This window comes from Podarcis erhardii (assembly GCF_964252035.2).
Source record: "Podarcis erhardii genome assembly, chromosome: 11".
Lineage (NCBI taxonomy): Eukaryota > Metazoa > Chordata > Lepidosauria > Squamata > Lacertidae > Podarcis > Podarcis erhardii.
Window position 1 is genome coordinate 33,342,942 of NC_138501.1, and position 22,564 is coordinate 33,365,505.

Below are 22,564 nucleotides of genomic sequence, written 5' to 3' on the forward strand. Positions count from 1 at the left end.
CAGAAATGGATAGGAGATATGAAGTTGCCCTGGGCAATGAGCTGGAGGCTAGGAACACATGGATTTGAAAGCAGGGCTTACCTAGGAGATCCTGAACATAGAGCCTTCCAAATCAATCCCCACAGTATCACTATGGTGCTGCCTATAATAGCTGGACTACAGAATGTTTCTGAGAGGTGTGTTTGGACCCTAGTATGACTTTTATGTTGTATTTCAAACCCTGATCAATATGGGAAGCAAACACCCCAGAAAGTGGCATATATTCTAACATGGCATGTCCATTGGATGGTAGAGGCATTAACATACAGATAAAACTGATAACAGGTTTCAGGTTCAGATGTGTGCAATTAATTGAGTATTATAACATGTTTAATTTACTGTTCATGGCATCTATACCTAAATGAAAACTTGGAGGAGATATATTCCGTATCCTAGGATCCCCTGGGACTCCCTTGGTTTCTACTGATTTACATTGTATCACACAATATCACACAACAGCTACAAGAATTGTGTTTCTGGTAATGTGACTGCTGATTGTTATCCCCCCCCCCCATGCAAGCTGCAGTATTTCCTCATCAAGAGAAACAATCATTCTTCTATAAAAAGGTAAAGGGACCCCTGACCATTAGGTCCAGTCGCGGATGACTCTGCGGTTGCGGCGCTCATCTCGCTTTACTGGCCGAGGGAGCTGGCGCACAACTTCTGGGTCATGTGGCCAACATGACTAAGCCACTTCTGGCGAACCAGAGCAGAGCACGGAAACGCCGTTTACCTTCCCACCAGAGCGGTACCTATTTATCTACTTGCACTTTGATGTGCTTTCGAACTGCTAGGTTGGCAGGAGCAGGGACCAAACAACGGGAGCTCACCCCATTGCGGGGATTTGAACCTCCAACCTTCTGATTGACAAGCCCTAGGCTCTGTGGCGTAGAGCACAGTGCCACCCACATCCCTTCATTCTTCTATACTCCTTAGCAATTTTTTTGTCTCAATTTTCTTAAAGTTAGCACTGGAATTCCTGTTTACAGTGTGCTTGTATGTCTATAATCAACCACGCCATGATGGCACTGTGGTCTTCGGCCTAACCCGAAATACATAGTCAAGTTTCATATTTTAACTTCTGTACCACACAGCTGCCACTGGTAATGCCCTAACTTGTTATTTTAAGTAAAGACGACGCAAACAGTATAACACTGAATTATGTCAGATATTGTGCAGACTGCCTGTTTCCTATGGAAAGTATGATTATTCATCTTTCCTGTTTTAGGCCTGGCTGGCTACTGTGACCATGCAATACATAGTTCAACTAATGAGTTCACCTCCTACACTGCAAATTGTGTAATTACTCTGTGAGGCTTGGGGACAATTGAATGCAAACTTTGGGCCTGCTTTTCCATTAGACTCTAATCAGCTCATGCACAGGCAGTTCAATCCTGCTTTCTGATGTTAGGTGTGGGAAGGTGGGTGTGGAGCAGTACTCAGACTAGCCTCAGTCTAGTGCCAGCACCAGTGGTGTTATATATCCTTATGTAATAGAAGGGTACAGTTTTTGTACACAGTGGATATCCTTGCCATACGGGCTAGTTGTACCTCTCCTCTACCTGAGATACACTGATGATATTGGGGGAGTTCATGTGTTGAAAGATGTGGAAGTGGTCACAGGGCCATACAGGCACGTCCCACACCACCCTTTCTCCATGTCCATACATTCACACAAGGTAAGGAGTTATATTTGTATACCAGTGTATGTGCAGAGAGCTTTTTTGCATGAAGATGGAGCCTGTGTGTGCTGTGCTCACTCCTCATGTTGATAAACTCTATGCGTGTACATAGGTATGAAAGCCCATTCTGAAAGGACAACATAGTGGTGGCCCTGGCAGCAACCAAAGGGCTTCCTCATGTTCCTCCATGGTCCCCTCTACATATTCTCTTCATATTTGGAGGTTATCATGATCATCCAGATTCATGGACAGGAGCAGATGGAAACACGGAGCTTTGGGAGAACATTTCAGCCTCACAGGGCACTCACCTACTGACCTTACAAGTAGCCATTCTGGAACAAAGAAATACCAAAGGGAAATTCAAGTGTGAGCAATTTATGAGAAAATTCGTATTATGAGTTTTTATCCCACTACTGTATATATACAAATATATACCAATTTATGGCAGGATTTTGGTGTTCTCAGTACCACCACCTTGTTAATGGTCACCATGGGCTCACCCACACTTTTGCTTGACCTGTATTTTGATTGTAGTGTGTACCAATGAATTCTCCAGGTTCAAGAGCTTTTCTTCTTGTTCCAGGGCTATGCCTTGCAAAAACCTGATCTAACTTATTGAATTGGATCTCATCAGGTACATGGAAAATCCAAAGAGAGATTTTATTTAGCTGAGCTTCAATTCAACAAGTAAGATAAGATTTTCACAAGGCACAGCCATGGAACAACAAGAAAAGCTCTTGGACCTAGGGGAAATAATAGCTGCTCACCACTTTCCTGGTGGATGACGGTTGCGGCCCCCAGCTCTTGGCCTCCTTGCCCACTCGCCTAGGCACACACATTTGCCAGCAGTTGGAAGGGAATACCCCTCAGCTGGCAGGATCTTTGGTGCAGTCTTCCCGCCCAAAAAGGTATTTTCAAATGGGCCAATCAGTGGTCCCTCCTGGAGGGCAGTACCTCAGTGGCTGGCTGGCCACTGGCTGCTGCCTTGTCCGGCTGGGCAGTAAGGGAATAATCGGTACACAATACGATCAAAATACAGGTCAAGCAAAAGTGTGGATGAGCCCTAAAGCTATTTTACTGTTACATAATTGCAACTGTTCTTTCCTTCCTTTCCCTCTGACTTCCCTCCTCTCACTTTCCCCTCCCTCCAAATATATTATTAAAATAATTTATACACCGCCTATCATTTCAAGAAGCAATACCAAGATCATTCTCAAATAACAAGTATGCAACCAAAGTATAAACTATAGCTGGCTGTAATTAATATAAAGTGAAATACAATTATATCTAAACATTAGAACAGCCATAATTAAAATGTGTAATAAACTAGCCAAATAAAACAGCATAGCAGTTATAAAATAGTGCAATTGCAAGAAATATCTATGTGTGCTGGATATATAAAATTCAGTATGACATTTCATGCATGTGATGGAAGTGAACCCTAGGCCAAATTTGATGCCATAATAAATTTGTTAGTCCTTAAAATGCCACAAGATTATTCATTGTTAAAATAATACGGATCTCAAACAGATGTAAATCCAAATTCCTTGACCAATCAACAGTATAAATGTAATCTCATTTTGTTAATCTCTCCATTTCCTACAGAGTTGTTAATAGCAAACACGTCTGCTTCAGACTACTGCTTTGGGAAGTAGGAACAGCCCAGATGTGCTGCAAGTTATGTCTCTGCAGGCTGAAGAAGAAAAGAATGCTGCAGTTAGCATTCAGAAAGTTATCTCTCCAGTAGGAACAACTTTCTGTATGAACAGTTGCATTCTATACAAACTGGTAGCTTGAAAGAACACCCCCAGCCATCACACACCAGGAAAAGTTCCTGCTCACCACTAATGAGTTGATTCTCTTCCAATCATGTCTTTGAGGCTTTCAGCAGATGTCACCTCATGAATACATTGACTGCATCAGGGGTTTGCAGGCACAACTACAGCACAACTTCTGCACATGATTTTGCTTCCAGAAAATCTAACGGTATACATACAAGGTGGTATGTGAATAGTCATGTTTTCCCCATAGAGTTGTTGTAAGTGAAGCACATTCATGAATAGCTGTCATCGCAACATAATCTGCTTGGAAAAAGATGCACTGTATACAGAAACTATTTCTCTATAACGTTTTTTGGGTTGTGTATAGGTAAGTTCTATACAGTATAGGTCCATTAATTTCAGTGAGAACTGAGTTGGATGCAACCTATTTTTTCTAGTTTCTCATGGTTCCAATTGTTTAAGCAAATAAATGAATATGAATAAACTATTAGACTCAAACCAGACTTATCCATGACCAAGTGTGCTATGCATGGTAATAAAATTTCCTTTTTTCTTCAGTATTTAAGTCAGTATTCTGTTCTTGTTTTCACTTAGGAGAAAGGGAAGACTTGGCTCCATCATGGGCTCATGGGCTGAGCAATTTCCAGCTACTTGGCCCCACCCACTTGCCTCATAGGAAATTGAGTGGGTTCTGCTGCCTAATAGGCAGAGGTCAAAGCTCAGCACCAGAGAAGACCAAGGAGGAGGGTTCAACATGCCAAATGAATAGTTCTGGCACGATGATATTTCTGTTACAAACCTGAATGTAATTTTTAGGCTGAAAATCCCTTGTAATCCGCTTTGAGAACCTGTCAGAGCTATATAGCATAAACATCCTAAGTAAGTAAATAATCAAACTTACAAGTTTGCAGTGTCTGGTGTCTGATTTTCTTAAGATGTAGATTGCAACATATACATCTGCATATTAACAATAGTATATTATGAATGATACACTGACTGATTGAGAAGGATTGAAAAAGCCAGCATTGGAGGAGGAGTGGAGCTAAGTTTGAACCCTAAACTCCCAGATTCAACTCCTAGCTATTATGACCATGTAATGTTATACAGTGGACCTTCCGGATACAAACTTAATTCATTCCAGGGGTTCGTACGTACCTCGAAAAGTCCGCATCTAGAGGTACCACTTCTGTGCATGCGCACTGCGCGATAGAGCGTTTCTGCACATGCACACGCTGCGAAAACTGGAAGTATACACTTCCGGGTTTGCAACCCGAGTTACGTTACCCAAAAGTAACGTAACCCGAGGGTGCACTGTACTAGCAAAAGAACTGGGGTACATTTAAACACCCACATGGAGATAAATGCAATTACAAAACACCCACCCCACCCACTCTTCCATAGACTTGTTTGTTTGTTTGTTTGTTTGTTTGTTTGTTTGTTTGTTTGTTTGTTTGTTTACTACTGTCTTTTTATCCTACCTTTCAGACAATAATTGCTTCTCAAAGTGGCCCCACATCAGTTAAAACATTAAGGCACCCCCCATCTGGCTTACAAACTAAAAAGGCAAGACACACAAAGAAAGTGGAGAGGAATATGTGGAGGAGGGAGATTAGTTATTCAGTACAATACAAAACGGTAAGCTGTGAGTGGGCATTTTTAACAAGTTCAGGCCAGGCTTCCCTTGCTGGTGTTCTTGTTCAAATAACAGTTGATGGCTCTTGTTTCTTTGCCTGATGCATGGGGGCCAGGGATTGCGCACAACCCACTTAATTCTGCAATTGCAGAGCAACAGGCACTTGCAGTTGAGTGTTCTTTCAGACAGCTGCTGTTTTTCCTGCTTACAGATGGGGCCAAGTTGGTTATCTCCTTATTTTGAAGTTTCTCCTGGAGGCAGAGGCAGCAACCACCCTGACTCAAAAATTCCAGGGTTGTTGATCAATTAAAATGTTTTACGTTGATCGACCATCTTTACACTGACAAATCTGTATTATGTGACACCCCCACCTCCGAGCTAAATTATTTTAGTGGCTTGAATTGTTTCTGGTTGATTGCTTTATATTTCATTATGCTGTTTTCATTTTCATTCTTTTAATAATGTATGGATTTTCCTCCTGAAATCTATGTGTGGATGAAGATTAGGTTTGGATTAAAAACAACAGCAATACCCAGTATTGTCTAATTAAATACTTGGTTTTGATATTCAAAATACAGTTGATATTTTGAGAAGATTTAGTGAAAAAACATTCCCCCTCAACCATTAATCCCCACCATTGATCATTTTGAAATGTTGCCATGAGTCAAGATAAGTATATAGATTGTTCATTGCAATACTATCAGCATGGAGTATGCTTTAATGCCAACCATATAGCTCATACTGTACCAGTTTAGGTGGCCTCCCTCTTACCCAACTGCCACCCCAAGGCTACTGAAAAACCATCTTCTCCTGGGAGAAAGGACAGAAGAGTCTGGAGAGTTGATAGTCATCCATCTCTTAGCATTCTAGATGAAGTGTCCTCTCCAGTGGCCACCACAGAGGCATTCACAGAGAACTATCATGCCCTGAAGGGAAAAACAATAGCTTGGAGAGCTGCCAATCATCCAGACAGTGGCCTCTCTCTCCATCAAAGGGTACTACACAGCTACATGAAGATGCAACTCTTAAAAGGCAAAGGGACCCTTGACCATTAGGTCCAGTCGTGGCCAACTCTGGGATTGTGGTGCTCATCTCGCTTTACTGGCCGAGGGAGACTGCGTACAGCTTCCAGGTCATGTGGCCAGCATGACTAAGCCGCTTCTGGTGAACCAGAGCAGCACAAAGAAATGCCGTTTACCTTCCAGCCACCTATTTATCTACTTGCACTTTGATGTGCTTTCAAACTGCTAGGTTGGCAGGAGCAGGGACCGAGCAAGGGGAGCTCACCCCATAGTAGGGATTCGAACCGCGACCTTCTGATCGGCAAGTCCTAGGCTCTGTGGTTTAACCCACAGCTCCACCCATGTACATTCTAGTCATGAGATTTCCACAAACACACACACACACACACACACACACACACACACACACACACCTCCATCTTGGCAAGAAAAAGGCATGATCATAGTTCAAGAATGCATTCCAGCCAGACAAAAGCCCTTGAGGACGACATGGAGTATGACCAGTAGAGTGTGGGGCCTTGGAAGAGGAGTGTTGCCTAGAGAGTGTCTTGACCAGATGGAAAGGCTTGGAGGCCACCCCTGAGATATAATATTGATGCTTATTGTTTTAATGTTTTTTATGCAAACTGCTTTGTCAGGGTCACCTGAAAAGTGGTATATGGATATCTAAGATAAATAAATAAAAAAAGAAAACCCAATTAAAAATATAGAATTTTAATTTGTGATTAATGAATTAGTTTATTGATATTTCTAGCTCTACTTGTGATGAATGTCTTGACATTAAAAATGATAAGATACTAAACTTGATATATTAATCTGTGGTTAATGAATTAGTTTATTGACATTTCTAACTCTACTTGTATTACTTTTTTCTCCTTCTCTCAAATGAGATTTTAACTGGAGACTCATAAACTTCCCACAGTGGTTTATGGCAAGTATTATCCCACCACTCCTCTTAGAATTAACATCCTGATGTGCTTCCATCTTCCGATGATAAGTTAGAACAGCTATCATTGAAATGAGAAGCTTTTATATGTATTTGCAATAAGTTTGGTTTTATTTTTGGCCTGAGCTACCAGAAAGATACCAACCTTCAGTTTTCACTGCGCAAGTCTTCAAGCAATTACTGTCTGAAACATTTGAGGCTTAGATAATTAAAACATGAGGGCTCCCTACAAAGACATTTCTGTGAACTTAGGAAATGATTAATCATAGCCCAGTAAAAGAAATGAATCATATCACATAAACAAGAGACAATAACAGATTTCCCATCCCATTCATATAATGGAAGTGGACACAGTACCTTGTTTCTTTCTCATGCATGTGACACAGTACACATCATAATAGTTAACAATTCTACTATGCATCCAGTCTCATCACACACCTCCCTCAGCTGCATCTTGTCTTTGATGTGCAAGCACAATTGATCTTGAGTTCCTTTTAGCTCTGTTTTAAGATTATTCTCTCATGTCTCAGTTTAATTATTTGTTGCTCTGTACATTTTCCCTTTGAACAAGTGACTCTGCTTATCTTGAATTTTGTGTGGCTCTTCTCAGGCTCCTTTATCTGATCTTCAGATACTTCTTCCCTCTTCTGGTTTCCTTCTCTGCTTCCACAACCCCTCCCTGCTCCCTGCCCCACAAAACAATCATACATTTCTGCAACCCAACTAGTAAAATGAATAGTGACTGTGACTGATCATATTACAAAAGCACTGTGTGCCATTGCATGTGTATATTCAGTTCTTAGGATTTTCCTACAGAAATTCCCATAGCTCATCATTGCCAGATTCATATTAACAAAAACTGGGATAGCTCAGCCAGTAGAACACAATATGGGACAGCTGCAGATTCCTGCTTGCAGGGGGTTGGACTAGATGATCCTCAGGATCCCTTTCAATTCTCTATGATTGTCTATGCCTTCTCCTCTGGAGCTCCAGGTGTTTCCCCAGTCAGCTGGTTTTGTTCCTGGGGTGAGGTGGTTTATGGCTTTTTTGGTGTAGTAGCCAGGAGCTGAATGACAGAATTGGAATTTCACTGCTTACTAGGCCAGGCAACAAATAGTTAAATGCCCAGGTAACTTTGGTCATTGGGTTGAATAAACTACAGTATTGTAAACAAATGAATAGCCTCTTTCTGTGCCCATTCATACAACAGCTGATTTTAGTTATTCCTGCTCTTAAATATAAGGCAAGCAACTGGCATTCTTTCCTTTCTGCAGCACTTAATACCATATTTTCTGTCGCAATCCTTAAAAGGAGAGGAAAAAAAGACTTAGGAAGCATGGGTAGGGGATTTCCTCATATAATTCCCACTCACGTTAGCAGAACTTAGCAGCTGAAGATGCTAAAGATAAAAGCACTAAAGACTGAGGTGTTAGATTGCAAAGTCGCATTACTTGAGATGCGACATGATTTTACCATGTTTCGTTATCCAAAAGCCACAATCTAAGTGATGCTCAAAGCAACCCCCTGCCACTTTTGTTTAGGAGAACAGCACAAGACATGATGCAAATGACTCCTAAATCACTAGAAATGAATTAGATTCTCAAAGCAGTATATCAGTGCCAGTTGTGAAGGAGAGTCCATCAGCAAAGAAAACAAATAGACTCTCTTCAGCATCTCACACAGGGCCATGGTAAAAAAAAACACCAAGCATAACTTCTGAAATCAGCAGGTAGGAAAACAGATCCAGCTATGGAGAAAAGAGCTCTTTGAAAGTGCCATGAAAAATCACCTGTCTTCTAAAATTACAGCAAAACAGCAGGCTCCTGAATATGAGGCAGTTTTTTTAATGCAGATTTGGGATTTACTTTTTCTACACCTGCTGTCAATAAGCATTAGAGCGTAAACATCAGCAAACATTGATTAAGCGAATTGCCTGAATGAGACATCAGGGAGAAAGGGGGGGGGGGAGTCCAATAGCTCCTGTATGTTAAAGATAAAACACATGCAACAACTAAAGGGAGGTTGGTTTTTTTAATGTTGTTAATGCACATCTATGCCAAACAATCTTTTTCTGATCACTATATTGTCCTTCAGTTGCAATTTAAAACCCAGCACCTACTTATTATTATATTATTTATACCCCGCCCATCTGGCTGGGTTTCCCCAGCCACTCTGGGTGACTTCCAACAAAACACTAAAATACAATAACCTATTAAACATTAAAAGCTTCCCTAAACAGGGCTGCCATTAGATGTCTTCTAAAAGTTTGGTAGTTATTTTTCTCTTTGACATCTGGTGGGAGGGCGTTCCACAGGGCAGGTGCCACTACCAAGAAGGCCCTCTGCCTGGTTCCCTATAACTTGGCTTCTCGCAGTGAGGGAACCACCAGAAGGCCCTCAGGCAGAACTACCCAAGTGAAAAATCCCTAAAGGCCAAATTGTTTTCTTACTGTACAACTCAGATCTCTAGATTCTGCTTTAGTGTGTATCATGCGCAGTTGCAATGGAGGAAGATGCGTGGGTGCAGATTATTATGGCAAGATAGGCATATGGATAGAGACAACCAGTGTTCAAAATGCAATGTAGAAACTACACTACAGCCCTTTGCTATAGTTCTTCTTTATCAACTGAAATAGTGTGGATGGGCAGGCCTGGCTCCCCCACCACCTCGACATTGAGGAAAAATATTTGAAGGAGAATCTGTGTGAACGGAAGCTCTTCTGTGACTTGGAACCCTCATGACACAGAGAGCCTCTTAGTTAAGGAAAGCTTCCTTTCAGAGACAACACTTGGACTGTAAAAGACACCACACTATCCATGAAAGCTTTGTTGGATGGTACAACGAGGATGCAATGGAGGTACCAAAGTACGCCTTCAGTACTGCATTCACTGCCACTAGGTAGGCTTGATGATGAGCCCTCACTAGTGTTCAGTTGTATTTAACTGGAGTGTTCAATTGTATTTCTCCAATGGGGCCAGCAACAGTGGCCAGGGTGTGTGTTTTATGTTGATCAGGACAGTGTGAGCAATGCTGTTACCTGACTTCTCAACACTGTTGTGTCACTTCCAGTTACTGACAGAGGGGGGGGGGGCAAAGCAGCATGGTGTGGGTGCAGTGGCAGATCCAATCCACCTACAGCCCAAGCCAATGCATGTTCATATTAAACAAGCCTTGTGGGATGCTGTGAAACTTCTTCCCAACAATATGCATATTGCAGTCTTTAAAATTCCCCATTGTTGCTGTACTACTGGTCCCACTCCTGTGCCTTGGCCAGCAGCCTGACATGCAGAAATGAAACAGGTGAAGCTTTTCATGGTACTGCTACTTATAATTTAGGAATAAAATATGTGACTACTCAACACAATCCAGTGGGGATGATATTCACATGTAGATTACACTCTCCACAAATACAAAGGTTTACTGTGCACACAGAACATTCCTGCTTCTAGTTTCCCATGCTAGATCCAGGTGTCTGCTATACTTGTAAAGTGTTTTCTTCACTGCCTCCCTGGGGCATTCCTCCCGGCTGAGGAGTGCAGGCACTCCCTTGCTTCTCTTGCTGACCATCTGTTTAGTGGAGGCAGCAGAGAGTGATCTATGTCAGCATTGCTGTGTTTGGAGATCTCTGGAGCAAGCTATCTTTACAAAATGAATTGTGAACATGCTGGGGCTAGGATGTAGCAGCTCATTTTCTTTGAATGTGCTTTCTTATGCTTCCTTACATTTTAACAATAGACGTAACCTTCTCTTCAAAAGGCAGGTAGGATTCTGATTCCATATGCTCCCATGAAAATATTGGGATTCAATGCAACTGTCAGATAAAGATCCTGTTTATCTACCTGCATGGTTTGTGTGTTTCACCCAAAAAAATAGGCCAGCCTTTCCACCTAGGACAAAAACATTGATTGTTACAGTGAAACATTTCTGATTACAGATAACAGATGAGACTTAATTAGTGTGGGCAGCTGGATCTACCACTGAGATAACATGATTGGAGAAACCCTGCAATGTTCATTTAGGAAAAGCCATTAACTCCTCCTTCATCAGGCTGAAACAGCAGAATGAGATTCAAAAGGCATTTGTTACCTTTCCACTGCTGTGACTGAATCAGCAATTACACACGGTTAATACTTCAAGTTAGGGACTCATGACCCTAGTGCAATATATAATTTTATATGAATGATGGTTCTTGAACAATGCCTTATTGCAGCTGCAAAAGCATTCGCTGCAGGCATTGCAGCAGAACTCAAGAAGAAACATAGGAATATAGACAAAGATGTGAAATATGATGGCTGAGATCTAAAATGTCACTTTTAAGCACACCCAAGGGCTTGGATGCACCCTGTGGTATTTTTGCCCTTTTTCCCAGCAGACTCCAGCCTCAAAAGCAGTATGCCATCCAATATGAGGAGGGATGCTGTTCAAGAGACAAAAGTCCAAAACCTCTTTGGGGGCATGCAGAGCTTGTACTTGGATTTCAGCCATGAATTTCATAATATGTATGAAATCTCAACTACATGAGCCTTTTTTCAGATGTTCAAAAGGGCAAAAATGAATGTGAGCAGGATGCAGGAGACACATCATGGAGGACAGCTCTGCCCCAATCTACATGTGATCACTAAAGAATGTGCAGTGAGCCCTTCATATTCAGCTGTACACCCCTACAAAGGCTGAGTTCCCAATGGCATGAAAAGCCCTCCAGCATACAGTTGTACATTGAAAGCTTGACACACGTTCTAACAGGTTTACACAGTTTGTGTACAGACCTTACCTATCCCTTTGAGTGTGTGAATAGAGCTAAAATTAATGACACATGGTATCTTCCACAATGGGAAAATACAAACCACATTAGTGTAAATTAGCCTTCAGGTAGCCAGTGTGGTGCCCTCCCACACGTTCCTGGAGTTGAGCTCCCATCAGTCTAAGTCAGTATGGTTGATGGTCAGGGATGATGGCAGTTGTACTCCCAACAAGGGCAATATGTTGCCTACCCCTGATGTAGTGACACATTCAGGTGTTGAAATCAAAATGGTAGAACACCACAATCCTTTCTGAAACCATACCCAGACTGTTACTATTTTGTGGGTTTGAGTCAACGGCAACCACCAAATTTAGGTCATGCAATTAAAGTGGATTTGGTACCCTTCTGCAGGAAACCTGCTCCCTCACCCAAATGGGGTTTTTTTTTATGGTAAGAAAAGTGATGGGAAAATGCACTGCAAACTGTGGGATAACAGCAATATTAGCCAATGTATTATATCCTCCATATAAACAAGTCCAAGTGAATGTTTAATGAACAGGAATGCCTCAGCACAAACAAATCAGGATGAATGCTCAATCAGGAGGTCATCTGGAAGAGTCGTGAAATTCCCTCTTCCACTGCTGCACCATCCAGAAACCTGTCTTATCTTTAAGTCAATGTTCTGATATATTTCAGTGAAGTATGAACCAGTTATCAGAGTGCTGAGGCAGCAGTTTCAAAGCTAACAGGATGCCCGAGCCAAATGCCTCTGTTTTAGGTTAGTAAAAAGGAGCATGTCAAAGGTCTTTTCCACTTTAAAGTAGAACAGTGCAATTGAATGAAAGAGACAGATTTTCTTTCTGCTGCTGTTACTGATGTGTGTGGAAGAAAATGCCTTGTTTGATGGTGTGCTCTGAAGGACGACCAACTGTTTAAGTCCACCCTAGTCTCCATTTCAAAAAGTGTAATGAGAAGATGGTGTATTCTTTCTTCTTCAAGCATTCATTTCATTTTATAGTTCTATATTTAAGAAAAGGACCCTTTTTTCCAACAAAGTTAAATGGCTCCATTTTCAAATAGTCTCTAAAATTAGGAAACATCTATATATGGGGGACGACTCTTAAGGTCAGCTTTTCAAAGAACCAAGAAATCTGCTCTCCTAAGGTTAAAGTATCAAGTGGGTACCTAGATTATCTGAAACCAGATTCCTGGTGCAAGAGAACCAGAAGACAAAATACTTTTGTTTTTTGAGTAATATCACTGCTTTGGCACTGATAATAGAAATATTGGTTGGCCTATATACATGAAAAATAGTCTCTGGCCAGTAATAATTCTCTCTAAAGTGCCTTTCTAAGAAAACCACTAATATGTTTTTGAAAAGTATATTGATCTCTGCCTGAAGAGCCAAAGGGGAATTCTACCGTGTCTATTTCAGGACAAGATATCTAGAATAAAAAGCTGCACTACATTAAAAACAGTGCAAAGCCCCATGTGTCTCCGGGGCACTACTGTCTTTGGTGCTAGAAAGAGCAGCATCAGAGCTCCTTACTAGCCCAAGCTGTGAGATCAATTTTTGTGCCAAGGGAATATTCTCAAAGGGAAATAGTATGAAGGCTAGTTCCCTGCTACTGCAGTGTGGATTATAAAATTCTTGGGAAATAGGATTGTCACCTCAAGAATAATAAACAATAACAAAACAATGTCAGATTTCCCCCTTAAGCTAAAGTTTGCTCCCCTGAACAGTGGGAATAGCATCATTGATCAGGACTCTGACATGAGCTTGCCACCCAAAGCAATGTGCCATGCTTGGCAGAACTTCTGTAATCCCAAATCTTTGGGAAACATTTTCGGAAGAGATCACTTGATCAATTTCAGTTGATGTGGCCTGATGATATAGACAAGGTGCTATGTGTCTCATTGACCCACTTGGTTTATTAAAGAATGTCTGGGGGGGGGGTCTGGCTGAGGAGTCTCAGATATGGCCAATGCGTCCTTGTGGGAAGAAGTGGCCACAACCACCTTAAGAGAGTGTTTCAACAACTTCTGGATAATCCCACCCTAGACCCTTGGACTTGTCTTAACTACTTCCTAGTGTCCTTTTGGGGGTGAGCAAAATGGTCGTAGTGGGACATTTAAAAGCACTCTTGGATAAAACCATTATCTTGACTGATTTCTGGCTAGGTTCAGCCCTGCTTATTCAACTGAATCCGTCTTGGTCATCCTGTTGGATGACCTTTATTGGGATGAGGACGGGGGGGGGTGCAACCCTGCTATTCTTATTTGAACTGTCCATGGCTGTTTATACCAATAACCATTACATTCTCCTGAACTGACTCAGTGAGTTGGGTACTGGGGCCAAAGTTTTATAGTAGTTCTGATCCTATCTCCAGGGCTGTATGATTATCTTTTGCCCACCAGCAATTGTACTATGGACTGCCACAGAGTACCATCTGGTCCCCAGGGCTATTTAAAATCTATATGAGGCTGTTGGAAGCTGTCATTAAATTTGGTGCAAGGTTTCATCAGTACATCCGGCTCTGTTTCTCTGTAACATCTGAATCAAGAGAGCCCACGCAAACCCTGAACCTGTGCCTGGATTTCGTGATGGGCTGGGTGAGGGCCAACAGTCTGAATCTTGGCAAGACAGAGGTGATGTGAACACTTCCCAAGTCCAGATAATTGGTCGATTGCCTGCTTTGGATGGGATTAGGTTGCCCCGAAAGAGCAGGTCCAGGGATACTCCTGGAAGCAACTCTGTCAACAAAGGCCAAGATGACCTCAGTGGATAGGAACACTTTTTACCAAGACAGCAAGACAGCCAGAGCCATTTCTGGGCCAGGACAACCTGATAAAACTGTTGTCTTTGTGCTGGTAGCCTCCATATAAGATTACAGAAATACGCTCTGTGTGGAGTTGCCCCTGAGTTGGCCCTGAAGTTGCAGCTAGCAGAACAGAATATTGCCTTCATGTTATGCTGCTGCTGCTGAAAGAATTGCACTGGCTGCCAATTAGGCACAAGCCTAAGATCAAGGTGCTGGTGATAGTATACAAAACCCTATACAACATGGGACCAGAATACCCCTTATACAACTATCACTGTGCTTTGCAAGGAAAGGGCCTCCTGAAATTGCTTTCTCATCAGGAGGTCCACTCCATACAATGTAGGCAACTGAGTCTTCAGAAAACCTTTCGGAATATCCTCCCATTACATATCAGACAGGTGCTATCTCTATTATATCGTCAATGCCTGTTGAAGACCTCCCTTTTCCAAAAAAACCACAAAACCAACCTTTTTGAGGTGTGTGTGAGAGAGAGAGAGAGAGGGGGGGGTTGCAATCAAGCAGTATATAAATTGTATGAAATAAACAAGCCTTTTAAGTGAAGAATTTTATCTCATTTTGCATCTGTATTGGACTTATTTTTTATATATTTTTCATCGCTTATGTTTTTATTCTCAAAACACTTCAGGATGTTTATGTGGAGCAATTCATAAATGGAATAAATAAATGCAAACATAAAACAGGAAAGGCCATAAATTACAACCATTAAAGGATATCCAGATAAATTTGTTTTTATTGAGTATATTTTCAGGAGAAAGAGCCTGTCTTCATTCATCTCTCTAAGATCAGGTTATCATGCTCATTTTGAACATAGTAAAAATATGGCAAGGTGATTTTTGCCTGTGATATACTCATAGAAAAAAAGAAGAAGTTTTGTTCATTTACTGTATGTATTTTTTCCGATTTCAACTATAAAATGGTGATGATCTTGAGTCAAAATGAGAGTACCCCTAAACATTTTTTAGAAAGAAGCACCATGAAGCTGAAAAAGCAGGCACTCACTAGTCAGATTTCTATTTCACCATCAATCATATACAAAAGTATCTATGTATACAAGAGAGATAGCCTCTTTTTAAGGTAAGAAATTGGGGTGGGGTGGGGTGGGGTTATTGGTTTGTGGGGGGTTTTGTTCTTGTTTTTATTATATATTTTGTGTTTTCATCTTCTATTTAATATTGTGAACTGGCCTGAGATTTACAGATTAAGGACAGTATACAAATTTTAATAACAACAACAACAACAGTCAATAGTATCCAGTGCTTTCTTTCTGGAAAAATAGGTGCCGGCACTCACCATAAAGTTGTTACACTAAGTGTCACACTTTTTAATACTGACAAAAAGAGGGGCTGGTACTGCATACCCCCTGAGTACCGTCTGAAGGGGGGGAAGCACTGGTAGTATCTGTAATGAAAACCATCAGCATATGCTGATGGGTTTGTTTAGTTCAGTTCCAGGCCAGATGGTTTAATCCAATGTATTACATCTGTAATCAATCACTTTAACACTTTAAAATTAAAAATCAACCCAGGCCCAGAAATTATCCTCCTTTGTGGCTATAGAAGGATTCTTTAACTAACTAGCCTTTGTTACATTTCCAATAAGCTCCCCAGAGTACCAGTTTACTTGTGAAATACTTTAAAATGTGTTGATTGGTAAAAGAGAAAACAATAAGTTAAAATGTCCACTCTCCAGTTCATTGAAATATCCATCCCACATCTACCCCAGAGATAGGAAAAAAGAAACACAAAAGTGATAAATTTTCACCCAAATCCTAGATGTTTTAAAATGTGATTTTGATAGAGATTATTTCTAGTACAAGCAAGCTGCTGCTGCTTCTTCTTCTTCTTCTTCTTCTTCTTATTATTATTATTAGAATTTATGACCCTTTACCCTAAGGTTACAACAATTAAAAAAACATCATTAATATTAAAAACACAGTATCAAATATACACCCCTTCAAGCTTCTGAGGACATAGGGACAACCAAGTGGGCACCCTCCACTGATCTAAGTACCTTAGAGGGTCAGTAACAAAGGAGGTGGTCTTGGGGCCTGAGTCGTTTAGGGCTTTAAACACTAATATAAGCACCTTAACTGGGCCCAGAAATGAACTGGCAACCAATTTAGCTGTTTTAAAATGGGAGTGATATCAGATCTGAAAGGAATACCAACCAGTAATCTGGCTGATGCATTTTGGATCAATTTATGTTTCTGAGACATTTTCAAGTGTAGCCCACAACAACCCAATTTGAAAGTTATCAGAGCAGTGACCAACTCAGCTGTGTCCAACAGGGGCTGTAGTTGGTGAACCAGCTGGAGCTACTGAGGACACCTGAACCTCTGGTGACAGCAATGAATTTAAGAGCACCCACAAACTGCAGACCTTCCACCTTGTCCAAAAGGGGATTTTGCCATTGGGTGATAGTTGTCAGGGAGGGCTTTTCTTAAGGAGCAGGTGCATCACCACCTCCTTCAAGACAGATGGTACTTCCCCATCTCCAGTGCGTCCTTGAACTGTAATAATGTCTATTGCTTGCTTGGATGGAGGACAGAGTGATTGTGTTGCTGTATAGAAATTTCTGACTTTTGTGTAGCTGAGATATAGACTAAGGCAAGAATTGCATTCATTGTTCTACTCACTTTTGCTTCTGCTTCCATTCACTGTTGTATCTAGTTCCTCCCCCATCATTGTCACATGGCCCCTAGAAGGTTCCCCATGATAGAATACGGCCCTCAGACAGTCACCACCACTAGATGGGAGTGTAGCCAGAGTTTACAATATCACTTTGCAGTATAGGAATGGGCAGATAGGCATTGGACAGGAATGAGATAGGGTTGTAACACTGAAGCAGAAGTATGGGGTAAACATGAGTTGTGGCAATAGGTAGGAAGAAAGCTTCACAACACACTGGAGTCAGAAAGAGTAATGCTGACCAGCCTAAATGGAAAGACTCAGAGAGAAGGTGAACATTCATTGCCTGGGAAGATGCTCCAAATTGCAGCTCTGGTAGCTAACCACACAGGGCAACTACATGCAAAACCAGGGGTTCCTGATTCTAGTCTAAGCAACTCCTGACATGGACCAAGACTAGAGGCAACTCATTTGTATATCCTACTAAAGCCCTTCATATTCATATATTATATATTGCAGTAGTCATTTATAATTGGAAATGAAACTGAAAGAAAGCATAATTCTGGAGCATGTCCACACAAAAATCAGAACGCTCCAAAAGCCTCCATCTGGGGGTATCCTCCATTTTCTTAAGTACCTTTCATTGGGTGACTTCAGGTTTACTGAAAACAGCAGTGCATTATAATTACTGGCTCATTCTATTCTGCGATTCTGTAGATGTCATTAAACAATTCCTTTTTATAATTGGTGCATCATGTTAAGTTGCTGCCTTTATCCTTGATAAATAAGAAAGGTATTAAAGAATAAATGACTACATGCGAATTTTTGTATTACAATATTGCTTCTCACTTACAACCTCATTCTGGAATGTTATACTCTATTTAATCTGTTATATCTTTGACATCTATGATTAAAGATTCAGATCACAACAATTGACTTTTGCAGTACTCGCTCCCAGTTCAGCACCTCTGTTTTACCACCAACTACAAAAGAATATACAGGCACAAGCATTCTTCAGTTTAAAAAAGAAAAGGAGAGAGTTGTTTTAATCAAGGTGGATGAACAGGTATTCATTTTTCACCTGTCTAGACAAGATCAACTCAAATTAATTTATTAGTACAGACATCTAACCCTTCATGGCTGTATTCTAAATGCCATTTCAAGTTTCATCGTCCTCACAGTCACAAGTGAAGGGCATAGCACTCTGTTTCCCTTGTAAATGCTGAGGAGAGATGTAGACCTATCACCCACGTTACTAGTGGCACTAATAACAGTACAGAGCAGACTGCTCCATCTTCATCAAGGGCTACGTATCAATTGAGATACACTGTTGATGATAACCTGACTCAGCTCTAAGTACAATGGACTCTTTATTACATAGGTTACTATCAGAGTTCATGGCTGCAAGCCCCAGCAAATTATATTTTGCCAAAGAGGCGGGGGGGATGGAAATGCCCAAACATCCAGTCTCCCTTGGGGGGAGGGATGAAACGTGAACTACAGAGTAAAGGTATAATTGACTGGTTTCTGAAGCAGATTCAAGAAACTACAACACTAGTCTTTGAATTATTTTTCACTATTCCTCCGACTTGATGGGCTGCAACTCTTTACCTATTGGGAGGCTGGAACATGTCAGAATGACAGCACATCATACCATGAGCAGAATAAATCCGTAGGTGTCTATGCCAGCAAATAAGACAAACAATGTATCATAAGCCTTTGTCCCAAACTTAAAATGCAAATTTATTCAAAATAAATCTCCCGCAAGGCTTCATCTGCTTGGGGGAAACCAGATTGAGAAAATGGGGATAAGATTAAGAATTCCATTATTCACTACCCTTTGGCATCAAGGTTTTTATTTCTATAAACATACCATGTGGCTAGAGCTGACCCAACCATAGAAACAATCCAAGTGGTCTCCTGGGACAGCAGGAGTGAAAAATTGTGTGCAAGCATCTTCAAAGACATTCTAAAAAATCCTAGGGAGCACCTGTCAGATCTCAGGCTCTTTCAGACAACATATTTATTGAACATTCATCCTGATTTGTATGCACAAAGCTTACACAAAGGTTTGAGCAAATCTGGTCTTTAGGAAGCGTTTGTTCAGATCTGTTTGTGGGAAGGTTATATGACAAGAAGCTTGTGGAATGTTTATACAACTTTCCATTAATCTTCATTCATTCCACATTTTTCAGGGCCTTTCCGCATCACTTTCCTAACTGCAAAAAAATGTGTGTATTTGTTGCACTAAGGCAACAGAATGCTTTAATCCTAAATATATCAGTATGCACTTGAATCCCTCCTGCAAAATATTGACAGTCTGGAGGTGCCCCATACAAGTCAACTAGGGATGAGAGAGAAAATCAATAGACATCACATTTAAAGACAAACTTCCCCAATTTGTACTTTCCAAACAATATGGGAGCAGAAAAGCAGCAATCCCTTGAAATTTGCACTTCTTTGAATTTTGCAATGCGGTTCTCCAGTCTTGTGTCCAAAAATGCATATACTAGGGTATATGTGTTATATTCATGAAAATGCACTATATTAGTGAAAATAATATACAAAAATGCATTATGTTAAGGAAAATTACTTGTAAAACTTTATCTTAGGAGAAATTAGCAATAAATTGGTGAAGAATTTTCATGAGGACTTTTAAGAAAGAATTTGCAACCTGATGTTGAAATGTGGAGAACTGAACTTAAGATTCGGAAAACGAGAAACTTATAGAATCCAAAATTGACATCCCTAAATGCAGCTGCTTGGACTACAAAGGCTGCCATTCTAACCACGTCAATGTAAAAGTAAGTCCTGTTGAATTCAGTGGGGCTTACTGCCAGGTATGTGAGATTAGGCTTGCTGCCTAAATGCCCTAAGTCAACCCTGCATAGAGATGGTTATACATAAAAGTGTGGTAGCCAGTATGGTGTGATGGTTAGAGTGAGAGACTAGAACCCAGATTTCCTCTCATGAATAAACTTACAAGGTGGCTGTTAGCCTAACCTAGCTCATAGGGCGGTATAAGAATAAAATGTGACAGGGACTATGTACATTGTCTGGAGCTTTTTGGAAGAAAGGTGGGATATAAATGCAATACATAAGCACAGCGTCTCTATATTACTTTTATTCCTTTTTATTCTATATTAATATTATTACTTTTATTCTATATTACTTTTTATTCCTATAGTCATCATGATCATATTCCCACACGTCCAGGATAACTTGAAAAGGGCAGTGTGTAATATATTTCCTAGACAGGGAAGCTGGTGGGCCTCTGATAAATGGTCAACTCACCTACCAAGGAGGGGAAATTGCAGCTCCACCCATGTCCCATCACAAATTTCTCCTGAAAGAGGAACTGTCACTTAATTGGACTTCCTGCTTCAGCGTTTCCTCATAATAAGCCTCCTCAATTTCATGTTCACTTCTGATTTATTTTTTTTTAATGAAGAAAGGAATTGCTCATCTGACTCTCAAGAAACATTTTACAAATGATGATGAGTGACTGAAACTTGATTTAGCATCATATTAGTAACGGCTGTGTTATGTGTTTACATATTCAGATAAATTCTGCTGGAGGTCAAAGTGGCCTATCCATGATTAATCTGTGATTGATCTGGCTGCTGGCACAGCTGCAGTATTTGCATAGCTCCTCAAACAGAAGATGAGAAAATGCCGTTATATTATGGGAAAGCATTCCTGAGCAACCACAGAGGCCAAGGTAAGGGTCGCTGCACGCTTGAGCTGCAGTCTTGTCTCTTTTAGAATGAATTTCGCAGCTGAAGGACAGACACAATTGCTTTCACGTACAAATGGAAGAGGTGAAAAGGAACAAGGACTGAGGAAGGGGAGGGAGTCGTAAGGTAAGCAAAAGAAAGGGTGGGGGGAGAAAGACAGAAAATTGAAAGGAAGGGAAGGTGATCTCACTGAGAAGTGATATTTCCAAGAACTATTGGCAGAAATAGCAGGCTAGTTGCAATCTAATATATTCAAGTTACCTGGATGGATTTACTTCAGTAAGGCCTTTAAGGAATTGGATCTCAGTGATCAGTAGCACATTGCTCTGAAATCTTCATGAAGTAACTCCCTGAAAGGCTCAAACCTCACTGTGTTTCACCAAACTGGTTAAATCAATACTATAATATTAGAAAAGTAATTAGAAAAGTTGATACAAACCATAATGCTGCTGCTCTGGCTGACTTTGGAAGGAAAAGCAGGATATAATTTTTGTATTTTTTTTTTTTGTTGTTGTGAACTGCCCTGTGATCTTTGGATAAAATACAGTATACAAATTTAATAAACAAATAAAAATGAATAAATAAAATAATTAAGTCAAAAAAGGATAGCAGAATACAATACAGTGGTACCTCAGTTTTCAAACGTCTCCATTGACGAACATTTTGATTTACGAATGCCACAAACCCGGAAGTACAGTGGTACCTTGGTTTAAGAACAGCATACTTTATGAAGAACTTGGATTAAGAACGCTGCAAACCAGAAGTAGGTGTTTTCACTTGTGAATTTTGCCTTGGAATAAGAACATGTTTCACTTCCTGTTGAGTGTGTTCCATTTGTAAATTGAGTCCCCCGCTGCTTTGGTAAAGCACACCTTGGCTTAAGAATGCTTCGGTTTAAGAACGGACTTCCAGAACGGATTAAGTTCATAAACCAAGGTACCACTGAAAATGTTTTGGTTTTCGAACACGCCTCAGAAGTCGAACATGACACGTGGCTTCCACTGAGTGCAAGATCCTGAGGCCTAGCTGTCGGCTGTTGAGTTTTCGGTTTTCGAACGTTTCAGAACTCGAACGGTCTTTTGGAATGGATAAAGTTCGAAAATCGAGGTACCACTCTACAAAACTTCCCTTGTAATTGAATGGCCATTCAAAATAGATGGTAGAATCAGGAGCCAAAGAGCAGCTTCTGATGTGCATTCCACCCTGCCCGCCGCCAGCAAGTTTAGTTACCATTTTAAGTTAGTTTGGTGATAGCCAGGAGCAGTAATAACATGTGACCTCAGTAGCATGAATTATACTTTAAATGTATTTAATAATACAGTATACCATGTAAGTTTTCAGATCTCACTCCACCATTATTTTTTGGTGGAGAAAAGGAGGTGGAATAACAATGCCCTCATGACTACTACTACTAGAAAAAAAAGTATCAGGCTTCTTCTGTGCCTTATGGAGCAATTCTTAAAAAGGGCTGGGGCAGAGTGACGTGGTATAGCTCACACAGACCAGGGTGGAA

The 22,564-nt window shown here is 40.8% G+C and overlaps 1 protein-coding gene across 1 annotated transcript in view; it reads left to right on the forward strand.

Annotated features, from left to right (window-relative positions):
* The first annotated feature begins 20,985 nt into the window (after positions 1-20,985).
* LOC309352331 (interleukin-6 receptor subunit beta-like) overlaps positions 20,986-22,564 on the forward strand; it is a 64,307-nt gene continuing 62,728 nt past the window's right edge. Inside the window, exon 1 of the mRNA XM_081880727.1 lies at positions 20,986-21,177. The gene's annotated coding sequence lies outside the window, so the exon portion shown is untranslated. The remainder of the gene's footprint in view (positions 21,178-22,564) is intronic.